Below are 26,960 nucleotides of genomic sequence, written 5' to 3'. Positions count from 1 at the left end.
CCTTCCGTTTCAAGGAGCTACTCGGTGAGTACCATCGCCGGGGAGGCGTGTTGACGCACACATAGGTTGTGCCGGTCAAGACGGATTTGGGTACACAAATCCGGTCTGCACTGTTTAGCAGTGTATATGTACTGTTTAGCAGTATATCAAGTATTCCGAAGTATTCAGTTATTGTCAAGAATTCAGCGTGGTGATTAGTTAGGCAGACTGTCATCATTGTCGGTCGTTGTTAAAATGTTTAATGTTTAATGTTTAAAGTGTTCAAATATTGTGGTATGAATGATTGTTCATTGTTCACTGTTCATTATTGTGCCTTTTGTACCAAGTGTGTTCAAGACAAAGTGTTCAAGATTAAGTATCAGATCAGTTGTCAATATGCCGCTCTTTTCGAAGTTAAGACAGATTACTACTAGAAAAGGGGTGCTTGAAGAAGCAGTTCCTATTCCTCCTAGGGACACTCCAGGGCAAATAATGTATCACAAGCATGGCTTAGACGCCATATTATTCCTTGATCTATGGGTGGATTACACCAAAGAGTTACCAGAAAGTCAGAGATGGCCCGTAGCTGGGACCTGGGATGCTGAATGTATCATGAAAGTCGAAGAAGAGTTGTGGAAGAGGAAAGCTAGACAGTCACAGAAAGACGCTGTTGAATTATGGCGTAAAGAATAGCATAGACGCACAGAGTAAGCGCTCAGAAAAGAAGAGAAAAGTAGGGAGGATTCAGACAAAGCCCGAGAAAACGTGTTAGTTGAGGAAGGTATACGAGTAAAAGCAGGACAAGTAGATGGACAACGAAACACTCTTATGAAAGAGAAAATGTAGACCAGCTTGGAAGGATGCCATTGAGTTTTTGGCGCAAGGCGTCACATAGAAGGTCAGAGTAAGTGTTTCACGAAGCAGAGAGAAGTGGACTGGTGTCTGGAAAAGCCAAGGATGAGATGTTACAGGAGGAATTTGAGCTGGTAAAATGAGCGCAGGCTGACAGAAAAAGAAATACTGACGTTGCTGGTATTTATCCCGTCCTTTCAGAGGACCTAGCAAGAGTGGCCCCAGTAAAAAGACCAGTTATAATACATATATTAATTACATAGTAGCCCAAAGGTTCTTGAGCCCCCACCAAATGAACAGCGCATAGCTGGTGTTTACATGGTCCAACATTTGACTACATTGTCAATAGGAAATTGAGAGGGGTGCAGCTAGAGAAGGAGCAACTCCTGTGATTTGATGACACCCCTAATGTACAAAGTGTTAACGAAAAATAATTAGTGACAAGTTTAGCTTGGAAAAAGAATTGTGGGTATTTCGAATTTGCAAATTTTTCATGAATACAGGTTTGTGTTCTTGATGGTCCAGTGAGCCAATGTGCTGGGTCAAGTCGGTAAGATTATGACCCCCTGAGTGCAAATTGTATGTAAAAATAATTTTTCAATTGAGCGAATTATTGCAGTTTTTATGGAATTGAGTAGTCTTTTTGTCTTTGACAGCTTCAGAGTGAGGAGAAGGTGGGGGCCGTGTAGAGCAGAATGTGATACAGAAATCGGAGACAGATTCTGACCTTGTAGCCAGTGTAGGTGGGGGCCGATGAGAGGAGCAGAACAGGGCACTGCTTAGAAGGCTTCTCTGACATCGCATCTGTGTAATGCCTGCAGCTGGAGAGCCTTGGGGCCAGGAGTAGGAAAAACAAAGAAAAGATGGCTGGCAGCCCAGGCTCAGGCCGCGCTGAGGGGCTATTTTTAACTTCTCTGATAAGACAGGGCAGCTGAGAAATGTAAGTCGAGAAAGATTCCCTTGTTCTATTCTGTGCAAAACAAGTGCCCCGAGGAAATGTCTATGGAGAAGATTTGTTTTATTTTTTAGCAATTGTTATATTGCTTCTGGTCAGAAAGTAAAATGTTGCTCTTGCTTGGAATTTTAAGGGCTATGTGCCTATATAAAAACGATTTTCAAATTCAGACATTTTTGAATTGTGGCCACAAGCTGCCACCAGTTGCATTGGATAAATGATCCAGTGGTTACGGGTCTGTGAGGAAAGATGTGAGATGCATCTTCGACTAGGACATGAGGGTACATTGTGTACAAAGAAGCATAGCACATTTTTATAAAAAAAAAAAAAAAAAAAAAAAAAAAAAAAAGAGACAGGTTCGTGTGTTCGTCATTTTTTGATTATTGTTGCTGATCCTGTGTGTCAGACTTGACGCGGTCATCATTGGGATGACCCACTGCCAGATGGGGTTGTATAGGGCAGGTAAATAAGTTATTGATTATAAGCCTGACAAATTAAGCAGGCCAGAATGTTCGCATCTGAGCTGTAGGTACTGTAATTACGCATCGCTGCTCATTTATATATGTTAGTGTAATTATCTCGGCTTTCTGTGCCCGGTATACTGATGGCTTGGCACAATTACTAAATTTCACAGACATGATATTACCATTATCATGCTGTCAAAATAGCAGACAACACGTTATCAGTGTATGTCTAATTGGTGTTGGAGATGAATGAAACAAAAGAAAAAGGCTATGCAAGACTAAAATATTTTTCACATAACTGCCTTTCTCTTATAGACAGGCAGCCTCGGTCATATGTTTCCAGATTGGACATTAAGGAACAATTATGATCTGTGCACTCGCATTTTAACTCTTGAAAGGCCTGTTTTAAATAGGGACTGCCACCACAGAGGGACATATGAGGCCCGGTATTTAGGGTAATGAGAAAATATCTGACAGGATTTCCTTTTTAAAGTTTGCTTTAGTAAGCTCATTCTTGTGAGTGGTGGCCCCAAAAGTTGACTTGTTTTTGAATTAGGCTATTTATTGTATAGGTGGAAATTATTGCACATTGACTGATTTCTTTAGCAGATAAATTATTAATTATCAACATTAACAACTGTTCTTAAACTTGGTTTTCCGAATATTTAGGTAATTTAGCATTCCTATTAGGGCCTCCTAGCATTAATATTGACTTCAGGTTGGTGTAGGTTCATGTAATAGGGACATTTGCATATGAGATGTCATTTGGCTAGCTTATGAGCTAACACAATGAGGTTTGTACATTAATTTGAAGGATTTCTCGCCGTTTCACATACGCTGTGTATCTCCTATAATTTTGCTTACGCCCAGTAGCTACACACAGGGATTAATAGTATTGTCAAGACACAGGGTGGCCCCTGAGGAGGTTCGCTTCCCGCTAGCCCCTTAAGAAATTAAGCCCCTTAGAAATTAGCCCCCTTAGAAATTAAGCCAAGGAAATAGGTATGGTGTTTTCCCCTTTTTCTCATGTTTTATTGTGATCTTTCAGGGGAATTAGTCCAAGCCCCTAATACAGCTTCTACTAAAGTCCTCCCTTGGACACAAGAACACACTGTGGCATTTGAAGAATTAAAGAGAGCTTTATGTCAAGCACCAGTTTTAGCAAACCCTGATTACAACAAATCGTTTATGTTTTTGTGACAGAGCGGGATGGAACAGCACTATCTGTCCTAACACAAGATCATGCAGGAAAACACGAGCCCTGTGCTTATCTTTCTAGTACATTAGACCCAGTAGCACAGGCTTTGCCTGCGTGCCTAAATCAGTTGCAGTAACGGCCTTAGCCATAAGACAAAGTGACTCGATAGTGCTGGGCCACCCTCTGACAGTACAAGTACCACACGCAGTAGAGGTTCTCTTGAACCGGACACAAACACAACACCTGACTGTAGCTAGACTGACGGATTATGAGCTGACGTTATTTCAACCACACATAGAGATCAGACGATGCAACATACTGAATCCTGCTACCCTTTTGCCCTCCAGTACAGAAAGCGTTTCACCACACAACTGTGTTGAAGTAATACATACCGTGACTAAACCAAGACAAGACTTGACAGATGTTGCACTCCCAGACCCCGACCTAACACTATATGTTGACGGCTCATGCATGAGGACAGGGGCGGGAGAATTAGTGGCAGCATATGCAGTGACTGCTGATACTGTAATAATAGAGACTAAAAGAATAGACATATTGTCAGCACAAGCAGCAGAGCTCATCGCCCTGACACAAGCGTGCATAAGAGCTAAGCACCTGAGAGTAAACATTTACACCGATTTTCTGGCGAGAAAGAGGTTTCTTGACCTCTCATGGGGCCAAGATACAGCATGGCCCCTTATTCAAGCCCTACTGGAAGCAATACATTTACCAACAGCCATAGCTATCCTAAAATGTAAAGCACATACTAGAGCCACAGATACCATTTCCCAAGGCAATGATCTGGCAGACCGAACTGCTAAACAGACAGCTCAGACCCCACTAGACATGACAAAATCACAGATACTATCACTGTCCAAAGCCATGACAGTTAGGGATCCTTCCAGGGATGTACAAGACATTCAGACACATGCTACTGTAGACGAATTAAAGAAATGATCGGAACAAGGAGGGGTACTGACTGATCAAGGTTGGATGACAAAGGGCAAATCCACATAGTTTCTTCCTGATACCATGGTACAAGTGATTATAAATACCGCACATAGTCCTGCACACTTAGGAGAGAAAGCAATGATAGATAGCTTACAGAATATATGGTTCAACAAGCACCTGCGTGCAGCAGCGAAACAAAAGGTCAGAACATGTATGATCTGTTGCCAATTCAATGCAGGTAAAGGCATTCCGATGGAACAAGGTGGATTCCATCCACCTGACCACCCTTTTGAAGTGCTCCAAATGGATTATATCCAAATAAACAGATGTAGAGGTTACAAATATGTCCTGGTACTAATGAAGCAGGTGTCCCTTCTGTTAGGGTATACCTGGAAATTCCATTGTGTGCGACATCCTGAAGCAGCAGGCCTTGTAGAAAGACATAATCAGACATTAAAAATTTGCGCAGACAAAGGTATAGACTGGATGGTAACCCTGCCGGTTGCCCTCTTTTACATGCGAATTGTAGCTCATTCTAGAACAGGCTTATCTCCCTATGAAGTGGTCTTTGGTAGACCACCAAATATGTGGGGCACTACAATGCCTAAAAGATTACTTATGTTGACAGTAACATGCTGACAGATTACCTGGCTTCCTTGATGTCTGCACTACTCTCTTGTTGTTCGCAGGTTGCTGCCGCCTTCCCTGACAACACCCAGGTCAAAGAATACTCCATCGCTCCTGGATGACAGGCGCCGAAGTCAGTGCTCTGGACCACGGGGACAGCCGTTAAAGTCAAAGTGCACCTTCACCACTCTTTTACAAAGGAAAAAAAACTTTGAACTTGGATTTTGAACAACATTTTCTAGAGGAGAATGCCCAGAAGTTTCCACAAAGCTAAACCTTGATTCAAAAAGTCAGAACCCGTTTGATCAATTAAGTCCACTAGGTGGTGAAGCGGTTGAACATGTATTCTGGCTCGCATAAGATCTTGGACAATAACATAAAGCAAAAATAAGAGAGTTAGATAAGAAGCAAATAGATGTATAGTGACTGTAATTTTTCAATATCTTAAGAGCATCACGATAATATGTATCAGCTTAATACTACATGCTATTTTTCCTCCTATTGCCTCACTTTTACACTCCTCCACTAATGATACCATAAAGCACACATTTAGTGATCTGCCATCCTATGAGCTATCATATCGACTTGCCTTACGCAACAATACCTTTATTCAGATGCTGCACCATTCACATCAGACTAGCAATGCTACAGACTGCTGGGTCTGTGGCCGACTCCCCCCTATCAGAACTATAAGGGAGTTTTGCCCCTTTTTCTCTATCCGTTCACACACAATGGCTCCTGTGGAGCATGGTTTAGTTTGATTAATTCCCTAGATTCGAATTCCGCAGTTTATCAAGACAACTGGGTATGGGGAAACCTGAATTTAGTTTTTGCTTAAAGTCTGCTACCCTAACAAGGAGGGACTTCCCAAAAGAACAGGAACTGATCTAAGAAATGAAGTATATGGATTAGGTAATTTTACACTTAACCTCATGATCCTGAACGTTGAATCTGAAGCTACACCAATCTTGCCCGCCATGTCCGTATTCCCAGTAAAAGAGGAATTATGTATAAGAAAGAATGGCTCCATACACATGGGCCATAGTAAATGCACCACTGTAATAAAATTCAGTGATCAAGGCAAGTCTACATGTAGAGCTTCTCGTCATTCCTACTTTATATGTGGCCAGACCGCATATATACGCTTACCTCTAGATTGGGATGGTACCTGTTACATAGCATTCCTCCTATCACCTGTTTTCCTAGCTCCTCCTGATTCTCATAGAAATACTCATTTAGTACACAATAGACAGCAGAGAGATCTCCCAATTGTCAATTACACTGAAACAGCATGGGAAAAATACACAGATTTCAATAAAGGTTTCTTTCCCTATATAGGTACAGTTACCAATAGTAAGCTGATACGTAGATTAACCAGAACCCTTGAAGCAGTAGTGAACGAAACTATTCCCGCCTTAGGCAATTTAACAGAAGAGCAGTCTGCTATGCGGATTGTTGTGCTTCAAAATATTCTTGTCCTTGACGTTATCCTGGCCGATAGGGGCGGAGCTTGTAGGGTCATCGGATCAAGCTATTGCATTTTTCATACCAGAAAATTCGCCATCTGTATATAAAGCCATAACTCGCCTTCATAAGATTGTAAGCCAGATACACCAGAATCCAGGCACCTGGACTTGGTCCGGTTGGTTTTGGAGTGTATTATCTACCTTTGGATGGAGGGTCCTATCCTTCCTAGGTATTGGCCTTCTCATACTATTCAGTTGCTGTCTATGCCTGCAATGTGGACCAGCGATTTGTGGTCTGTGTGCCACATCGTGTATTCCACATCAAGGTTTTCGCTCAAGATCCCGGAAGAAGAAAGAAGAAGAAATGATGCTCCATGAGCAAATCGATGGATTAATGAAGATTGATGTTTCTTGACGGGCAAGTAGGGGACAAGGAGGGAATGTGGAAATGTGGATTTCCCTGATCAGTTATGTCCCCTATCTTGGACCCCAACGGTTCTATATGGTTCTATATGCATGTTACAAGTACATGTATGTTTCCTCCAGTTCCAGTTTCGAAGACGCAAACACATGTGCGTCCACCGTTAACATGTCCTCTGTCAGATCCGCCATGAATGGGCTGGATATTCGATTCCTAAGTATGAAAGGCCACCGACTTTTTATGGCTAAGTTACTCCATTTTTACAGTTCAGGCAAGTAGGCCCGATTCTGTCCTCAAAGCCTTTCCCTGCTCTCTGCCTCTGACAGCTTCAGCTTGAGCTCGCATCTGTGACCATGAACTCTGTCTCATTCTCTGCGCGGCCCACGAAGCCTGACATCAGCCTATTCTCTGCCAAGAGCTGTATTTCACCTTCGAATTATCTGCTTCCCCCTCAGCCGATGCATTCCTGCCTAGTAGCTTAAGTAAACATTCCTCCAGTTACCAAGCAAAAGGCCCGGTTTCTCTGCCCTCATGCAAGTAATTCATAGCCCTGTCACCATGGAATATTCCCATCCCCTCGCATTCAGTGTAGACACTTAGACGCTTGTACACGCACACACAGTCAGTATAGAATAGATTCTGTCCGAGAGCCCTTCCCTTGTGGATAACATAGTTCTTTAAACATAGGATATTAGATATGATTTGGGATTAGGTTGACATACCCCCAGACTTTTTGTCTCCACATGTAGAGCTAAATGTCAAGTCCCCTTCACCCTCTAGTTGCGCGTCAATCACACGTCATGCTGCTGCGCGCGCATCTCTGCCAAGTATTTCTGCTGACATTGCGAAATCATCTCCAGGTATCCACCCACACATGACAATTTACCCCTTATCATCAAGTGGACGCCCACATGGACGCCCACCTTCACGCCTACTTACACGCCCACATGCTCTTATCTCATTCTCTCTTGCTCTCTTGCTTACGTACAATTGAGAAATGTATATATACTGTACTCTGTGAATAATGTTTTGAGAATATTGAGAATACTTTTCAGCCCCGTCCAGATCCTTTTTGGTGATGGAGATATTCTCCCTTTGACTCGAGTTATTGGAATAAAGCCCTTTATGAATCTGATACCACAGACTCAGCCTCTTGCTTTATGCATGATCCTATTGTTAATATTTAAAAGTCTGAGAGCGTGATATTTTATTTACCACAATTCGAACAATTTAATAACGAGTCCATTCTACCTGAAAACTAATTCCTTCTATATTGAATTATTTTTGCAGTTGAGGGGGTATGGCCCTAAAATGTGCTTCATGACACTGGCGACATGGTCAAAGGTGGGACAAATGTTAAGAAATACAGAACAGGAAAAATTAAAAAGGCAGTGATGGGATAAAAAAGAAGCACATCCTGAACAGAAATAAGTGCCAACAAAAACAAGATAAAAATTACACAAACACCTCTTGCTTACATTTTCATATACTAGGGGACTCAATTAAAAATGCCCTGTTTGCAACCACCACTGTGCTAAAACAAGTAACAGAAAGATACAACTCAGGGGCACTGTTTAACACCTTCTTAGCCCTAGAAGCAGGTTTCATTGGGATTAACTTCATAATGACAGGGCGGAGACAGTCCTCTTCATTATGGTGCACCTTAATACAGTATTCTACACAATAATGTACAATATTAGCTAAAAGACTAAAAGGAAAATGTGAAAGAGCTCGTGGGGGAAACAGACCAGGAGGGGAAAAGACATCAATGGCTGGATGGAGGTAAATCTACAGGAAAACACCCCTACAACACTATACAGTTACTGATTTTAGAAAAATAAAATGCTTTTCTACTTTACCTTGTGAACAAGGTCACAAAGCCAGATACGCCACCCACCCTCCAAAGGGGGTAATATATTGTACTGTACTGCAACATTTCAATAGCTCTTAATATCCCTACATGGGGCGCTGAAGCGCTTGCCTACATAGACAGCACGCTATACAATGTAGGTTGTTTGGCTGGAAGTGTTTGATCCTGTGTTGGTAGTGTTTCCATGTTGTGCGGGAGGGTCACCGAGGGGTCGTTATCGTGTTATGGGATGTGATGTTTAGCAGTGTGATGGATGAAGAAATGTGACCGATAGGTGGGCAGTTTATGGTTTTTAGTAAGCTGGCAGTATTCAGCAGCTCTGCAGGTACCTTTCAGGTATTTCATATGCTCATAGTCCACCTGGCTAGTTACTGTAATGGGTTGGCAACTCTGATACAATTTGTTTAAGGTTTATGGTCCTGAGCAGGCATAGGTTAAAGGGAGAAATAAATAGTGGGCAGATTGCTGGCATGGACATTGTTAATAGCATCCCAAATGTGATTGTCATTGTGAGATGCCAAGAAGTGGCCACAGTACGTTGCCAGTTGGGAGCTGCAGAGTTGGACTAAATTACGAGTCCTCCGTTTGCCAGCAGTATGTGCCAGTTGTCATCAGTTATTCTGTGCCTGTTCAATTGGTGATGGTTGGTTTACTGCTGTGGACTGGATGATGCATATGACCCTTAGCAGTTTTGTCTTATGTGATAGTAAATGTTTCAAGCAGTCAAGGGGAATTCTTAAGCAGCCGGTATGATCTACAATCGACTGACTGCTCAGTGTATGGTATTAGTTTTAGTGTGAGTTATATATCATATTATAATTAGGGCTTCGATTTCATTGTATTTATTTTTTTGACATTTCCGTCTGTATTTTTTGCTAATTTTATCTGTATTTATCCATATTTATTTTGGGTCTTGTGGAAAAATAAAGCTGAAATTTGTATATTTCCACATTTATTTAACCGGTAAAGATGCACTCATGCTTGAATGCCTACCAGGTTTCAATGCTGTAAACACCCGCAGAAGATATATTAATGCACTTTTAAGAGAATATGTAAATTTCAGTATCAACCTTGTGCAGATCTACTGCCGTTAAAGCCTCTTTACTAAAATTCCTTTCTTTTTTAGCCCCCTTGCCCATCAATGCACACAGCTATTGGCCTGGCAGTCATGGCAGACAGTATTTATAATTACTCAAAAAGTAACCCAATTTCCGTTTTTATCCACATATAAAAATAAATACAGACAAGAAAATAAGTGTTTTCTGTCTGTATTTATCCGTAAAAATCAGTAAAAACGGAAAACAGGGAGCCTTAATTATAATTGCATTACATAGCACTTACTAACCCCTATGAGTCATTATTGTGCTTTTACGCTGGACAGCAAGCTGATCCAGGTCCCAGAGTGAGTGATTTTTTTCTGTTTGTTATCATTGGTAATTGGGATTAGTCGTGTGCTCTACAGGAAACATTCTATGCCTTTATTCCAGATTTCTGTGGTAGATCATATTAGCAGGAATTACGTGTGGCACTTGGAGCGGACGATCTTGCGATTGTTACCCCCGTTCCAAGTGAAGCAGTAAGGGAGATTAAAGAGGAGGCCAACTGCGTTGGACACATCACGGGATACAGACTTAATAGGGACAAAACCCAAATACTTATAAATGAATACATTAAGTTTAAGGATACACGGGTGGCCTCCAACGCAACATACCTGGGCATTAATATTAGTGCTGATCCGGATGATGTGGTCAAGGGCAATTTGGGCTCACTAATTAATAAGACCAAAGTCAAGTCGTCAAGATGAAATAATATCAGACTCTCCCTGATATGAAGGAGCAATTTAATCAAAATGATGTTTCTTCCAAGACTTTTGTATTTCTTTGGGGCTATCCCCCTTGAGGTGGATAGTTCTTGGTTCAAGGCTTTGGATAGTATGATGGGGCGGTTTCTCTGGGCATATGCCAGGCCCCGGAGGGCTCTGAAGTTCCTCTTCCTCCCCAGGGAACGGGGCAGGTGGGCCGTTCCAAACGTTCAGTTGTACTACTGGGCCTCTGCACTACACCAATTAACACCACTGCTGTGTGATCCACGTCAGTAAGAGCTCAGTCGAAATACGGTTCCCTCATGCTTCGAATTAACCATTGGAGCATCAGTTTGTGGCTCCTTGTTCCGGCAATTAGAATTTGGCTATTTAAAAAAGGGCAGGTTTAAGACACCTATATATGCTTTCAGAATATGGACTAATGTTAGGAAAAAACTCGGGATTGGTCACTTCAGTTTCTATACCCCTCTTTTTGATAACCCTCTCTTACCGGATACATTTCACGACTCTTACATTAAGACAAATTTAGGTCCATTTATTTTTGAGGATTTCTTTTTTGATAATAGTTTTACAACTTTCGAAAATCTGAGAAGTAAATTCCACCTAGAGAATAACGAATTCTTTAAATTCCTGCAAATTTGGGATTTTGTAGGTAAGAAAAGAGGAGGTGGGTAGGGGTTTAATAGGTGTCAACTTGTAGATGTACTAGCTCGGCACAAACCTAAGATCAGAGACATATACAAGCTATTATGTTAGAATATAGGTCTTTGTCCCGCAGTCTTTTTTGCCGCATGGAATCGCAACGCGGTTGTTACAACGACCGCGTTGTGATTTCGCATACCATTACTCCGCAAGTCGGAACAACGACTTGCGGAGGGGTGGCGCTGGATGTTGGAATAGTATAATTTACTATTCCAACTCCAGTCTGTGCGGACACTAGGGAAGGTGTTGGATTTTAAATCCAACACCTCCCCCCTCCCTCCGCAAGTCGTTGTTCCGACTTGCGGAGTAATGGCATGCGGAATCACAACTCGGTCGTTGTAACGACCGCGTTGTGATTCCATTCGGGAAAAAAGTTTCATCATAAACGTTGATTACCATTATGTTACCTTATGTTAATTAAATTTATAAAAAAGCGCACGATTACCCTAGGGTGTCCTGGCGCTGAGCTCTGCTTAAGCGATAGTCAGAGGGGGTTCAATGAGTAAAGAGCCAAGTTTTCAGACTTTTTCTAAAGGAGAGAAGGTCTCCGGCATTTCTCAGAAAGAACGGAAGCTCATTCCTAGCTTTGGACGCGCAGGTAATAGAGCTCCTGTCTCCCCAGCTGGATTTCCTAACAATGGGGATCTGAACATCTTTTGCTCCTTTAGACCGCAGGGTCCTGGTTGGGGCATACCATTTGAATTTTTGCCTCAAATGGTCAGGGCCAATACCGTTAAGAGCCTTAAATGCTACGCATAAGGCCTTAAAACGAACCCTTTGCTTCACCGGGAGCCAATGTAGCAGAGTTAACTCTTTTTTTACCAAAACAAATTTCGGTATGCCTTTCAGAAGCCTGGCGGCTGCATTCTGAGCTATCTGAAGCCTATTAAGATGTTGATTTTGGGCATTCAGATAAATGCCATTACAGTAGTCTAGGTGTGACATTACAAGGACTGTGACTACTGTCCTAAAGTCCGTTTGAGAAAGAAAGGGTTTAATCTTCCTCAAAATTCGCAAAATCAAAAAGCAGGAGGAAACTACTGAGCTTATATGATCATTGAAAGTCAGTCTATTGTCCACAATGGCCCCTAAGTTTTTTTCTTTCAGAGTTGGAATAGGCTGATTTCCCAACTCTGAGGGCCACCAATCCGGGGTCCAAATATGAGGGTTGTTACCAAAAACAATCACCTCAGTCTTGCTTGAATTCAGCTTTAAACAATTTAAAGCCATCCAACCTACTATGGCTTGCATACAATCATGGAAGCGAGCTCCAGCCTCCTTTTCATGACCGTTTTTGATGGATAAAACGATCTGTGTATCGTCAGCATATGAGGTTAACTGGAAACCAAAAGATCTAATCAGTGCAGCGAACGGTATCACATAAATGTTAAAAAGGGTGGGGCTCAGCGAGGACCCTTAAGGGACCTCACACGGGAGGCTAAACGGCCTAGATTTGTGGTTATCCACGTCGACAGTTTAGGTTCTACCGGCTAGGAGGGATTGAAGGAGTTTCCAAGCAACCCCACAAACCCCAACCCCAGACAACCGATCCAACAACACCCTATGATGGACCGTGTTGAAAGCTGCCGACAAATCCAACATTATCAAAACAGCCTTCCAACCACAATCCAGAGCCTCCCTTATCTCTTCACATGATTTAATTAGAGAAAGTTCCGTACTGTGATTCGCCCTAAAGCCATATTGAGTTTTGTCAAAACCATTGTTGTTATTACAATAAGAGCTAAGTTGAATATTCATGGTTTTCTCTATAATTTTTGCGGGCAACGGAAGCTGAGAAATAGGCCGATAGTTGCCAGGATCAAGCGGGTCAAAGGTGTTTTTTTAAAAAAAGAGGTAGAATAGATGCCTTTTTCCAATCGATCGGAAAGATCCCAGTAGAGAAAATATTATTAATCAGTGGGCTTAAAACGGAACAGATGATTTCCGGAAGCAATTTAAGTATTAAAACTGGGCAGGGGTCACTGGGGGAGCCTGATCGAGCAGAGATAAGGAGTTTAACAGTTTCTTCCATCCTAAGAGGTAAAAACTGGTCAAAAACTAGTCCAGAATCAGGTTCTATTTGGATAGAATTCCCTGGAAGTAAACCTACTTCGTACGATTCCGGGGAAAAAGTGGAAAAAATACCTTCAACTTTTTGAAGAAAAAAAGGTGGCCAGAGTTTCACACAATTCTGGACTACTGTCCTTTTTTATAACGTTAGGCGAAGTTAAATTCTTTACTGTTTTGAAAAGCTCTTTAGGGTTTGATCTGGCATGAAGGATTTTATTAGAAAAGAAACTCTTTTTGTATCTAACAACAATTCTTTATAGACTTTAAGACTATGCTTATAGTTAATTTTGTCAGTGATGTTGTAGCCGCTTCTCCAGATTCGCTCTAGTTTTTTGCAAGCCAGCTTCTGCTGCTTGAGCTTATCAGAATACCATGGAGCCAAAGGATGAGCTTGCTTAGGAGTCAATTTAGTGACAGGAGCCAACTTTTTACAAGCGGAGTCTATCCAATCAGTATAAGCCTTAGCGGCTTTATCAATCTCAGAAGTGGGAAGAGGTAGGGTACTCGTCAGAACCTCTTCTAGTTGTGAACCTTCTAAGTTTTTCCACACCCTTTTTTCCAGCGCCTTCAACTGGGCCCTATTTGACACTGGATCTAATGGCTCCCTCAACTCAAAAATGATAGCACTGTGGTCAGACCAGGCCAGAGGGAATACCTCAGAGAAAGATATGTAAGGATTGTTAGAAAATATCCCATCTAAGGTGTGTCCTTTAAGATGTGTGGGACCAACCACGAGCTGCTTGAGCTCCCCGGTTTCCATTACACTGTTCAGACAGATGGTGTCCGAATCATTAGGATCCTCAATATAGAAATTGAAGTCACCGAGTGCCGCGAAAAGATTTAGGCTCATACCATCTTCAAGCAGGGTGCCAATCGAGTCCAAAAACCCCAGTCTAGGGCCAGGCGGACGATAAAGAAGCACCCACTTAAAGGTACCGAAACCCTGAGCATTGATATTAAAGAAAAAGTGCTTCACAAAAGGTATTAGATGCGGGTTGGAAAACTGCATTCAAAGAGTTATGATAGATGACAGCTAAACCCCCACTTTCCTCAGGGGTCTATCTAAGGAGCAACAGGAAAAACTTGGAGGCGTGGCTTTCACTAGGTCAGGCCCCGAGGCTTGATCTGTCCAGGCTTCCGTAATGAATGCAACTTTGATATTGTGTTCTTCTAAGAGAAGTGTGCATTCTGTACTATGCTTAACTAAGGACCTGGAGTTAAAAAGAACACATTTAGTGGATCTAGTACCATTACAATGATTTGAAGTGGGCGTATTGTGAGGACCACAAACTGGTTGATCGAGAAGGGTAGGCAGCTGTAAACCACAAATAACACATACCCCAACTGATCGATTAACTCCTTGTTCCACCATGAGCCTGGGACATCTCCGTGTACTACCTCCTGGCATAAGCCCCAATAGCTCCTGTTTAGTGTGCCTCCTTATATCTGGGGACCTGCGGACAGGGGGGCTCGCCCTGAGCCCGGCCTGAGCGCGGACGGGCGTAGACGGGCTTGCCTTCGGTGCGCCAGCGGCGCGCCAGCGTCAGCATGCCTCTTTTGTAGGCAGCGTAAGACGTCTGGACCGCGAAATACAGCCTCCCCAATTTGGCTGCCCCAATAAAGAAGAGTCAAAGTGCAAATGTGCAAAACAACAGCCCCGCGCTACTTGGCAGAGATGCAATTTAGCAGCAGCAGCAGTTAAAAGAAATAAAAAGTAAGTTTAAAAATGAGTCTGGGTTAAAACAACAAGACCGATACCTTTGAGAATACCGGTCGGGATTTGAACACAGCTCCGACACCGGTTAAGCATCCCAACGCGTCCGCGTCAGCATGCCTCTTTTGAAGGCAGCGTAAGACGTCTGGACCGCGAACCACAGCCTCCCCAAAATGGCCGCCCCAATGAAGAAGAGTCAAAGTGCAAATGTGCAAAACAACAACCCCCGCACTACCTGGACAGAGATGCAATTTAGCAGCAACAGTTAAAAGAAATAAAAAGTAAGTTTAAAAATGAGTCTGGGTTAAAACAACAAGAGCGCTACCTTTCAGAATACCGGTCGGGCATTGAACACAGCTCCGACACCGGTTAAGCACCAGTTAAGAAGCATGATAGGATGGGGGATGATATAGAGAAGCACACTGCTCGATGTGTGAAGTCACTACAATCAACAGAGGAGGATGCTCACTCTTCCTTAGATTTAGCCCAGTCAACACTTATATCTGCCAACCTCCAGATCCAACATTATAAAACCTGGTTCAATCTATATAGCACCCCAGCTACAATCTGTAAAGGGGGAGTTTCTGGCACAAACCGCCCACGGTGTCAGAAAATAGGGGCAGATTTGGTACACATGCTGGCAGAATGTCATGGTCTGGCAAATCTGAGAAGGGAGATATCTCTGTTTCTCGAGGCACAATTAAATCTGCGGATAAAGGTTACTCCCCCACCGCCCCCCAACTGATTTTGCAGGGAGCCCAGGAGCAAAAGCAAGAGGCTCTTCCCTCGGCTCTCCCATCAGCTCCGTTTTTATTCTTAGCAATGACGGTATTGAGATTGTGCTTGGCAACTGTCTGGCTCGACCCGGCACCTCCACCATTTATTCACTGACTGGCTCGGCTAGTCTCAGTGTCTCAGATCGAGAAGGTTGTATATGCACACAAAGGTGTCCGAGTTAGAACATTTGGGCCCCTCTGAGGGAATGGTTTATATCTCAAGGGCAGGAATTAAATCTGTGTTATGTAATTTCGATATGTTATGATGTTGCTAGGATATAAGAGTGACTTACTATATCTCAGGCTACTTACTCAACTTGTATTTGGTTATTTGCATTTGTTGTTTTGTATATGCTTGGATGGGGGGGTGGGAGTGGAATTTAATGGTTTGGAAAATGCAATAAAGACTGTTTAAAAAAAAAGAATCACGTGTGATCTTTAGTGGGGAAGCGGGATATAGGGATGTCATGCATTGGTTGGCAGCATTAATAAATAAGCTACAGGAGATTAGGTATCGTTAGGGTGTGGGGTACGACTTTTAAAGGAGCTGTTGTGATCTTTGAAATAAGGTGTGGAACATATGTACAGAGGAGATGTTACTGACATTCAAAAGAACAAAGTATATAGGAAGTGACATCAGTGTGGAGCAGAAAGTTTAAAAATGTGCTGATAATTGTCAGCATAACACTGCAGTTTTGTCTGAAGAGGTGAGACTGGCTTAGTACATTCTTTAGCAGAACTTTAACTCAAATGCAAACTGCAAATGGACTCAGAAGATGAAGAACAGTTTATCAATTTCTTCAGAAATGCTTTGGCACTCCGCAGATATGGAGTGATGTGTGGGGGGAGGGGGTCAAGACATATCAAACCAAAGAAGGGCTGCATTATATGTGATAAGAGTAGGTTTCACTGGCAGCAGAAATGTAAGTGAAAGGGGCGTTTCACTTTCCAGTTCGGAAGCTCAAAGTAAAACACATTCTAAAGCACTAGAAAGGTCAACCTTGTTTCAGAGAGTTGCCAGCGAGAAAACAAAAATTGAAACCTGGGTACCAGTAGTATAATCCACAATATCTTTTAGGTATTCATTTGCATTCATGAAGAACCCCAATTATTGCTGAAACAGCCATATTTTTAGGGCTTTTCTGAAGGGAAGCAGATCCTGAAGTAGTCTCAGAGCAAGTGGTAGATTATTCCATAGTTTAGCCACTAGCAGCCGGAAGGAGCTAAGAAACCAGCCTTAAAAATGAGTAAAATTTCTTAACCTGTAAATATAAAGGCTGTTTGGAAGCCAGTATTGGCTTTAATTGACGGAAGCACTTGAAGCTTCAGAATGGCAAAGATTTATTGTTTTTGGTATGTAATGCAAGTGTTACCGATGAATGCTTTTAATGAACACAAAAAAAAATGCCTACATAGAGTGCAGTCCGATTGCCTATTAATAAACTCTATATTTTGAAAGCACTTTTTTAAATCATAAACCTAAATCTTTCTGAGCATTTTGCAGCAGCTTGTCAATAACCGTGTGTAATGCAAAATTTTGAAATAATGACTTTAAGTAAGTGTTAAGTATAATTAAGGGGGCGCCTTTCTGCATTTTTGCTGTGATCTGGTTGGAGTTGGGAGCTTGGAGTTTGCCATCAGCCATCAACCCACTTCTTGCGGAACCCGCTCCGCGGGTCCCGCTGCGCTTGGAGTGCTGCCTGCCATTGTTTACAGGGGGATGCTGAGGGAAGGATATTGGTAGGGGCTGCGAGCGAGCGCGCGCGCTGCACTGGGACTACATATCCCAGGAGCGCCCGCCTGCCTGCCTGACTTGCTACACCTGGGCCGCTCTCCCCGACCCCTCCCCCCTTCTCACCTATTCGTGCATATATTACGGGCTCTGCTCTTCCGCTGCGCGGGAGCGCGCGGGAGGGCGCCGGGAGAAGCCCGGGACAAGGGCGGGACCGTCTGTGGCCGTCAGGGGCCAAAGGAGGCCGGGCTGGGCCACCCCACTGACGAGTAGGACTCGAGATCTGTTTCTTGTAATTCGTTGTTCTCGGGACTCCATTGATCCATTATATTGTGTGCCCCACTGTGTTTATGTACTCGTAAAACCTACCAATAATGTCTCACATGTTAAATACTACCAGCTTACCACCTCCCCATTCTGAGGGTGGTACGACCATTCTAGGCCCCTTGGACAAATTCTTTTTCAATCGTTCCAATCAAGATATAGACAAAGAGATCTCACTGGCGGAGAAACGTGCAGACCGTAGGCTGTCCATTGAGCTTCTTAAAAGCTCTATGGAAAAAAGGTTGCCGCAAGCCTATCCGGCATTGGTAACCCCTCTGTCCTCTATAACTTTGCCTGGGGTGATTGAAATACAAAACACTTCTCCCTCTACTTTGGAGATTGAGGACGGCCCACTACAAAGATTGGACAATGCCACTCTGTCCACATCTTTACCTTTAGACCCCATTGTTCATTCATCTACAGTGAAAACCATAATTAAAACTAGTATGTCAGGCCTAAAACCATGTGTAAAAAGGAAAAGGATTACTGCCCCAAGGAAACTCCATCCTTCCAAACCCCCTAACAAGGTAAGAAAAGTGGTAAAAAACCCTTTATTTACACAAAAGGCACACAGTGGGGTAAGTGGAAGTGGCGACTTACTAAATGAGGGGGACAATGTAGTTATAGAGAGTTCTAATCCACTATTTAGTGATCCCCAGGGGAACGGGTTGGCTGCGAACATTCCTCCAATAGACTCATTGATACCTGAGCTGGAGAAATTACTAAGGTTGCTTCTGACACCCATTGAGGCCAAAGTAAATAAGCTAATGGATCGATTAGACCACTTTGAGCAGGCCACCTTGGATAATTTTTTCCATACTAAGTCACTAATTAAATTAAAGCCTAAGATAACTGAGTCTAGTAGGGCTGAGGAAATTTCAGAAAAAGCACAAAATCTGCCTGTTGTTGTAACACTCCCCCAAGCAGGCTGCACTATAAGTAAGACCCAGGCAAAGGGACCAAGTCAACCGCTTATTTCATCAGAGCAGGTCTGTCCGAGCACTAGTGCAAGGGAAAAAGCATCTAAGGTCCAACACCCTATGGTAAAGGACAAGAATAAGACGGGCCTACAAAACAGCAACACTGTTGCAAGTAACCATCGGCCAATGCCAAGTATTTCCAATCCCAACATAAATATTGGAGCAGAGGGCCTTAATGGCCCCAGGACAACTAAAGCTTTATCCTCAAACCCTCAGCAAAAATCAAATATCCCTAACCCTTGTCCTAGTGCCCCGGTTAATAGACCACCACCGACTTATTTGGAGAAACAACCCCGAAAGATTCCTCCTGTGAATCTTACCCCGGATTCCCACCCTTTCGTGGCGGTTCTCACTAATGTTCCACCTCTTTTAGTCGGTCAAGGAGAAAACTTCCAGATGCTCAAAAATAAAGTAATGCACTGGTTGAAGGAAAATAGACCACTCCCGGGGGGGCTGGACGGGTTGATAATAGGGGTAAGGAGGATCGATTGGATTGGGTACACCAGTAAAAACTTGGGGGGTGACTGTATTATCATCAATTTTCAAGACCCCAGGGTGGCTGGTTGGATTACAAGGCAGGGCTGGGGTATAAGTAGTGGTGGAATTGGTATCGTGGATCTTTCTTTTTTCTACCCAAGACAAACATGCTTACTAAAAGGTGGGCCCATGAATCTAAATAGTTCCACCAATCCTCCGTTGGTAATGATTGCACCCTCACCCTCTACCCTACTGCAATGGCAACCCCAAAATATTGGTTCAAATTATAATAGTCTGGAAGGCACTGAATGTTTGAACTGGGGATATTGACCAAAGCTTAACATAAGGGGATGCCTTCCACACCAGAAGCCAATTTGGGTCCCCGAAACCCCGGAAATGACTACTGATGCTGTGTTGAAGGTAATAGAAGGCGATGAAAATGTTGCATCTGTAGAGGAAATTACCGGGGATTTAATGCAAAACATGAGTGGTGAGGTGTTAATGGAACAGAATACTGTGGACAATGCTCACAATTTGGGAGATGAGGATGATGGACAATTGAGTCCCATGGGATTGCCCATTTCTGATATAATGGGTAGTGATAGCCCTGCTATGGAAAGCTTTGTATCTTGGAACGTTGCAGGATTGGGGAGTAAGTTGATGTTACAATCGTGGGCCGACTTTATTAACGGGTTTGAACTGTGTTTCTTCCAGGAGACTTGGGCCTGTGATCCTATTTACCTCCAAGGCTATCTAAATTTTTCAATCCCGGCATGTCGAGGTCCTAGGGGTAGACCCAAAGGAGGCCTCACAGTTTGGATTAGACAGAGTTTCGGACTTACTGTGAAAATGTGGGACTTGGGCTGCAGAGATATTCAAATGCTACGAATTTCCTCAGTAGAGTGGGGTGTGATAGATTTATATAATGTCTATGCCAGAGGTTGTAATAACGGGAGTTCCCCCACTTTAGAGGCTCTATTTAATTTTCTGCAATCAAAGTCCCTTGGAAACAGAATAGTAATAGCTGGGGATTTAAATAGGACTTTTGAGCCTCTAGACAGTACCGAAAACCCATTAGGACAGGAAGAGGACAATCTATGGGGTGTTCCCTCCCTGAATCTTGCCCCTGTCAAACGTTGGTCAAAAGATATTCTTTCCTTAAATGCTATGTGTTTAGAATATGGGATGCGTGCCCTCAATGGTAGAACAAAGGGAGATAAGGAAGGTATGTGCACATATGATAATGGTCATAATAGAAGCAGGATAGACTACGTTATTTGTAGTCTTAATCTTTGGCAGGGGGTTTGTGACATGGAAGTTAAGGGCAGGATAGAAAGTGATCACAACCCCCTCTGTGTGACCCACACTTGGTGGAAGCACACTCAGCCTTATCTACATGCTAGTAATGGGTTGCTCCCAGACATGGCGAATAATATGCGTAGATTGAAATGGCCCTCGGTGATGGCGAATGCAGCCTCCATGGATTTTATTGGGTCTGAAGTGGACAAAGCAATTGTTTCCATGGAATTAGCTAGTGCAACACTGCCAGGATCTAGGGCGATCACTGAAATCCATAACAATCTTTTCGCCACCCTAAAACCATACTTTATGAGAACATGTAAGGGTAATCGCACAGCTTCCTCTAAACCAGCAGGGTGGTTTAACAAACAGTGCAGGGCAGCCAGATTAACACTGGGTAATGCTATTAGAAGCAGGGACAGTGTAGCAATCAAAACTGCCAGGAAGCAATACAATACTAGCATTTTCTTGGCCAAAAAAGACTGGGATGAGAAGCATTGGGAGGAACTGAAGGAGGCTTCTGGAGCAAAGGATTCCAGGCTTTTCTGGAAGATAGTAAAGTGGGGCAGAGGCGGTACCCCAAACAAACCGGATAATAATGTTGCTGAATCCGATTGGGTGAATTACTTTAGGCCCCAATATGCTGAAACAAAGGAGTGGGGTGGTGGGGATGTAATCTTGGCTGTATTTCCTAAGGATGATCTGTTTTCCTCCAAGGAAGTTGAATTTGTAATTAACTCCGTTCAAGGGGGTAGGGCCCCGGGATTAGACGGGATACCCTCGGACGTTTTTAAAAATGATAAAGATAGGTGGGGCAGATATGTGCTCCTATTGGGGAACGCAATTGCAAAGGGTGCGCAAGTCCCGGAACAGTGGAGGGGAGCCATCATTATACCCGTCCACAAAAAAGGAGATCGATCCCTTCCAGCTAACTACAGGCCCATAAGTTTGATTGCCACCGTCCAAAAAGTAATTGGGAAGATGGTGGTAAACAAACTTATGGACTGGGTGGACGAAAATGATTCTCTTTCCCCTTTTCAGGCAGGCTTTCGAAGGGCTACCAGTACCATCGACCAGGTGTTTCGCTTCACTATGCTACGGTGGGGGACGGTTCTTCTTGGTGGGGGCAGCCTGTATGTCGCTTTTGTCGACCTGCGGGCTGCCTTCGACCTAGTCCCAAGGGGTAAGCTCTGGGCAGTGTTAAGTAAGATAGGCATTCCCGCAGAATTGCTTACTTTGGTTATGAGGTTGCACGAATGCAATTTTGCCAAAGTACAGTGGGGGTCAAATGGCCAATCCTCTACTGACTTCCCTGTGGAGCGTGGGGTGCGCCAAGGTTGTGCAATGGCGCCCTTGCTCTTCACATTATATATCAATGGGATAGTCAGCAGGATGCAGGACGCTAGTGTGGATGCGCCTTCGTTGGCGGGCATCAGGGTTCCGATCCTGATGTTCGCTGACGACACTTTGATAATATCCAAAACCCCAGCTGGATTGCAACGGGCCCTGAATGTTTTTGATGACTTTTGCCAGGAGCATGGCCTGGAAGTAAACATAGGCAAGACCAAGCTGATGGCTTTCTCCCAAGGACAGAAGCCTCGCCCTAGGATACACTTGAATAATATCGGGCTTGAGGTCGTAAGGGAGTTCACCTACTTAGGGGTACAAATCGCAAGTAATTATGGTTGGTCCCACCACATAGAAAAGGCGGTCCTGAAACATCAGCAAATATCGGGGGCCTTACGGGTGGAGCACAATAGATCCAAAACAAAACCCATAAAACCTGTCCTCGCTGTATACGATGCTAAGGCAATAGGATCGGCCTTATATGGGGCGGAGCTGTTTGGCTTTGACAACTTAACCTCATTACAGATAGCTGAGAACTGGTTTCTTAGGGGCATTACGGGATTGCCCCAGAGTACACCATTAATCCCCCTTAGTCTTGACCTGGGAAGAAGATCGGTAACCGACCGAGCCAGACTGCGTCCCATCTTATACTGGAGGCGACTTTGGTCCACCCCTGAAATTAGGCATTATGGGGAAGGCTTCCTGGCAATAATCAAGAGTGATACATTCCATAAAATATCATGGCTAAAAAACCTAAGGGTATTGCTAGGCGAACTAGGTCTTTCCAACCTTTGGGACAATCCGTCGGGGGAAGTGTTCCCAAGCAAAAATATACTTAAAGCACTATATTGGGAATGGATAGATGAGAGGCTTTGGAGAAGGGTTAAATCTGACTCAATGGAAGGTCGCTTTTTGGAAAGTAAAATGTGTCCTGCTTTAGAAAATTACTGGGACAGTATAACTGTTCCTATGGACAGAAAGTTGTTTTTCCAATTAAGATCTGGTTCCCTCCCGTTGAGAGATCTAACAGGCAGGTGGAAGAGTTTGAACACCCAGTGCTGCCCAGCATGCGGCGCAACTAAGGAAAGTGTGGGACACTTCCTATTTGCTTGTAAGGCTTATGCCTCCCCAAGAAGGGTCTGGTTAACCCCTATCTGCAAGAACCTTGGGACATCCAGTGCGGCTGAGGCACAGAGAATTATTTGCACTACTTCTGAGGAGCCTATTGTTATGGGAATAGCAAAGTACCTGGGGTGGGCTTGGTCCATTAGACGGAGAGCCCTTTCTGTTTCTCCTAATGTTTCTTGATTATGTTTTATTTGTATAATGTTTTGTTTTACAATGATTAAGCTTGCGCAACTGTTTTAATGTATTGAATGAAATGCCCTGATTAAGTGTGATGTTTTTATAATATGCATGTTGTGCTTTTATGAGTTTATAACTCGAATAAAGCCTTTTACTACTACTACATAATTAATTGAAGCAGAGCTCTTCCAGTTTTCAGAATTAGTTTATTGGACAACAACCCTGTGACACCTTTATGGCCAAGCACCATAGCTGCAACTGGCAAATACAATTCTAAGATAAACAAACATAGTGCCCCGTGAAATAGGCAACTGAAATCCCATTATATAGTAAGCATTCCACAGTAAGCCCCTAATTACATGGTAAAAATTCCAAATTAAGACAGTTTAGTTTATTAACAGTTTGAGGTCATGTCTAAAAAGGTCATACAAACAGTTCATATACACACATAGCTCAGATCATATTTAAAAGCGTATACTTTTTCAATTAAGAAAATTTCTTTGGTACTAACATACAAATATATTTATACCCGCCCACTTACAAGCATTTGAAATCAACAAGTACTGGAGAAGAAGAAAAGAAGGCCTAAATGATGGTTAAATTGAGTTATTGTAGAGGAGGTAAAAGAATATCACTATCTTGGCCTTATTTTTTAGCTATTATCTTAATGTTATGCCTTATTTAGATTTACAGGAAGGGGGAGTTAAGGCCATTGCAGGAGCATTATTTAGGATGGATGTTGCACTGGGTCATAAATCAATAGAATACCTCAGCGAGACATACAATGCAAAAATAGTGAGTTTGCTGCTGTATGGGTGTGAGGTTTTTCCCATAAGTTTTACAAGAAGAGTGCAAATCATTGAAAAAAGGCAAAGAAGCTTTTAGGACCTACTTCAAATCTTAATTGCAATTTCCCTTGTGAAATGGAGAAACAAAAAGTCCCTTGCTTTCTAAAGATGAAGGCCATTAGTCAAAAACACCTAATTAGATAGGGTTGTCTGTGTGAGAGTCCCCGAGAGGCACTACTTTAAAGAATTAGGCAATGTGGTGCAACTAACTCATTGATACTAAACTATGGAAGCCGCAAGGACTGTCACCACTCAGTTACTTAATTTTCCTATTCAAAGCACAGAAAAAAAACGCTATTTTAAAAGAGCCACGGGAAAAAAGTTTCACTTTTAAAAAGTGTGTGTAAAGAATGGCCAGACCCTCAAGTTGAAGACATTTCACTTTTAAAAAGTGTGTGTAAAGAATGGCCAGACCCTCAAGTTGAAGACCCTTAGAGTTCTTTGTTGTCCATGGAGGATGGGGTCAGTTAATGTTGGTTATACACAAAAAAATTACATTACCAACACAACTACTAACCATCACCCTCCTACAAGTGTGACAATTGAGACTATTCCAGGCCACCCAAACCTATAAGAACAGCCTGTGTGGCAAGTATTATTCTGTTTTTTAATGTATATTTAATTATTAAACAATGTGGTTGTGCTCATCTCAAAAATAGACAGACAGCGCCACCATTTGGTGGACTGTCATGGTGATGAGAATTTTGTGCCGAGCACAGGAAACCACTGGCTCAAATTAAGCACTGGCCCGGTCAATGCTCCTGCCTTTACAGCTAGGTCTAAAGTAAGTTATAAAAGTATTTGACCGACAAGGCTAGCATTTTAAAACAAACTTACTAAAAGTTAGTTAAACTTTTCATTAAAGATTATTTAAAGCAAACAAATGCAGAAATGCAGTTTTAAACGCGCTTTTATTTAATCCCCGGCGCTTGGCCCTTCGAGGATTAGAAAACATTACTGTGCGGTGCTGTTCATTGAAATAGGTTGCAAGCTAAAATTATATTCAGAGGGTGAGGGCCTATATCTGGGAGTCATTGGTCCTCAGTGATACGTGTTGCAGTCAGTTCCGAAGAGTCGGCTAACTACAGTAGGACTGTGTCTTTACGAGACGCTGGGGCTCTTCTAGGGTCTGCGGGGGCGGGGCTCTTTAAGAAGGGAGGGGGGCGGAGGTTCTTAGCGAGTATCACCGCCCCCTTTATTGCGAACTTTGTACCTTCTTTATGCAGTTCCAGAGTTTCCATCCACGGACCCCGGTGTCGACCCAGCACCGTTGTTTCCTAATTAACTCTCATACCCGGAAGCAGCGAACTGAGCACAACTCAGCAACTCCAGCTCGGCGCAAGGTTCCGCCCATCGCACGGATCCATGGCGACGCCCCGCCCACAACGCTTCCACTCCTGCCTGTCAAAACGCACCCCACTATGACTAGCATCCGCATGTCTGACACTCAATAGTCAACAAACTCCGCCCACAGCCTAATTACCCAATTGGAACCGCCAACACCAGAGGAAAGCCAAGTCTTTCCTACACTACTTCGTCAATGGCGGCCGTCCGAACAAGCGATTAAAGTACTCCTAACGTCCACCAACACAGGTCTTGAGTGGCAAGTACTTGGCACCGCCTATCACTACCTTTGGAGGCGGAGTCAAAACAGGGATTTTTGTCACCAATCACGAGGGCTCACATTTCGAGTAAATTTGGATACCTAATCGTTGTCAGTGACACGTCATCACGTGACTACAGTTGACTGACTGTTACTGACTGAGAGGGTAAAGTCGACTGATACTGAGAGGGTAAAGTCTTTGAGAAAACGACGCATTAGAGAGAGCGGAGGTTAGCTTGATTTTCAACAGACTTGTATATCTGTGCTCAGGCTTCAACGTGGAACCCTCAAGAAAAGCCAGAAACAACTCGTAAGCAAAGTGTGATCTCGAAAACTTACAAGAGCCAGTGAACCATCAAATGGGAAATTATGTTCAGTTATAAGCCCGCGTCCTTCAACAGGTGGGGAAATTAAAAATGTGGGCATTAAAACCAGACCTGGAATTGGACAAACATTACACTGGGAACCCATTAATGGGGGGGGGGGGGTCGAAGTGGGACACAAAAAAGGGGGTTGAGTCACCAGGGGCAGAGCCATGAAAAGCAATCTGGCAGTCAACTTTTACATTTACTCAAAAAAAAACTCAGTCACAAAGAAATTGGCACGAAGGTGAAACATGACAGTAATTCTGTTCTGGCATAATTGTTTGCAAATGCTACATTAAAGTGCTTACAGGAGAGAGCTGTGTTCTGTTTAAACACAGTTTTGACTCACATTGACACCCGGGAGTACTTGCAGAGCTCACTCCCCTTCCAGTGGGCGGAGGATTCGGTTCCATATTTGGGGATTCAGTTGGCCTCTACACTTCCCGCGGGTGGTGGCCCTCAATTCTGCAAGCCCGCGTCAGAAGATCTGTGTTATGATTGTAATGTATTGCTTTTGTGCAATCTGTTGTGATGCAGCTTCTGCTCGCTCTAGCATTCTGATCTCCATGGTGATGGCGAGTTGAACTCGGCAGTTGGAGACAGGAGTCTGACGAGCAGCATCGTTCCTGTTGGTGGTGCGTGTACTATTAAACGTATACTTCTATCTTTCAAGTGTGTTGCTAATTTAACACTGGCGACGACGGGAAGTCTGCACCACCAACTCGAACCCATAAGAGTGTACTGTGTCAAGTTTTGGATCGCCTCGACTCACGGAAACCGGCCTGATGCTACTCGGAGTTATATAAATTCACG

The 26,960-nt window shown here is 43.3% G+C and overlaps 1 protein-coding gene across 3 annotated transcripts in view; it reads right to left on the bottom strand.

Annotated features, from left to right (window-relative positions):
• RFFL (ring finger and FYVE like domain containing E3 ubiquitin protein ligase) overlaps window positions 1-25,782 on the bottom strand; it is a 423,271-nt gene extending 397,489 nt beyond the window's left edge. Inside the window, exon 1 of one of the 3 annotated variants that reach the window (XM_085649647.1) lies at window positions 25,663-25,782. The gene's annotated coding sequence lies outside the window, so the exon portion shown is untranslated. Of the gene's footprint in view, window positions 1-25,392; window positions 25,537-25,662 lie in introns of those variants that run through there. The other 2 variants (XM_085649645.1, XM_085649646.1) reach the window with 2 other exon arrangements.
• Window positions 25,783-26,960: the final 1,178 nt, after the last annotated feature.

Source organism: Triturus cristatus, chromosome 3_2 (genome assembly GCF_964204655.1).
Source record: "Triturus cristatus chromosome 3_2, aTriCri1.1, whole genome shotgun sequence".
NCBI classification, from domain to species: Eukaryota; Metazoa; Chordata; class Amphibia; order Caudata; family Salamandridae; genus Triturus; species Triturus cristatus.
Note: the sequence above shows the minus strand (reverse complement) of the source record. Positions and strands in the feature narration are given on the sequence as shown.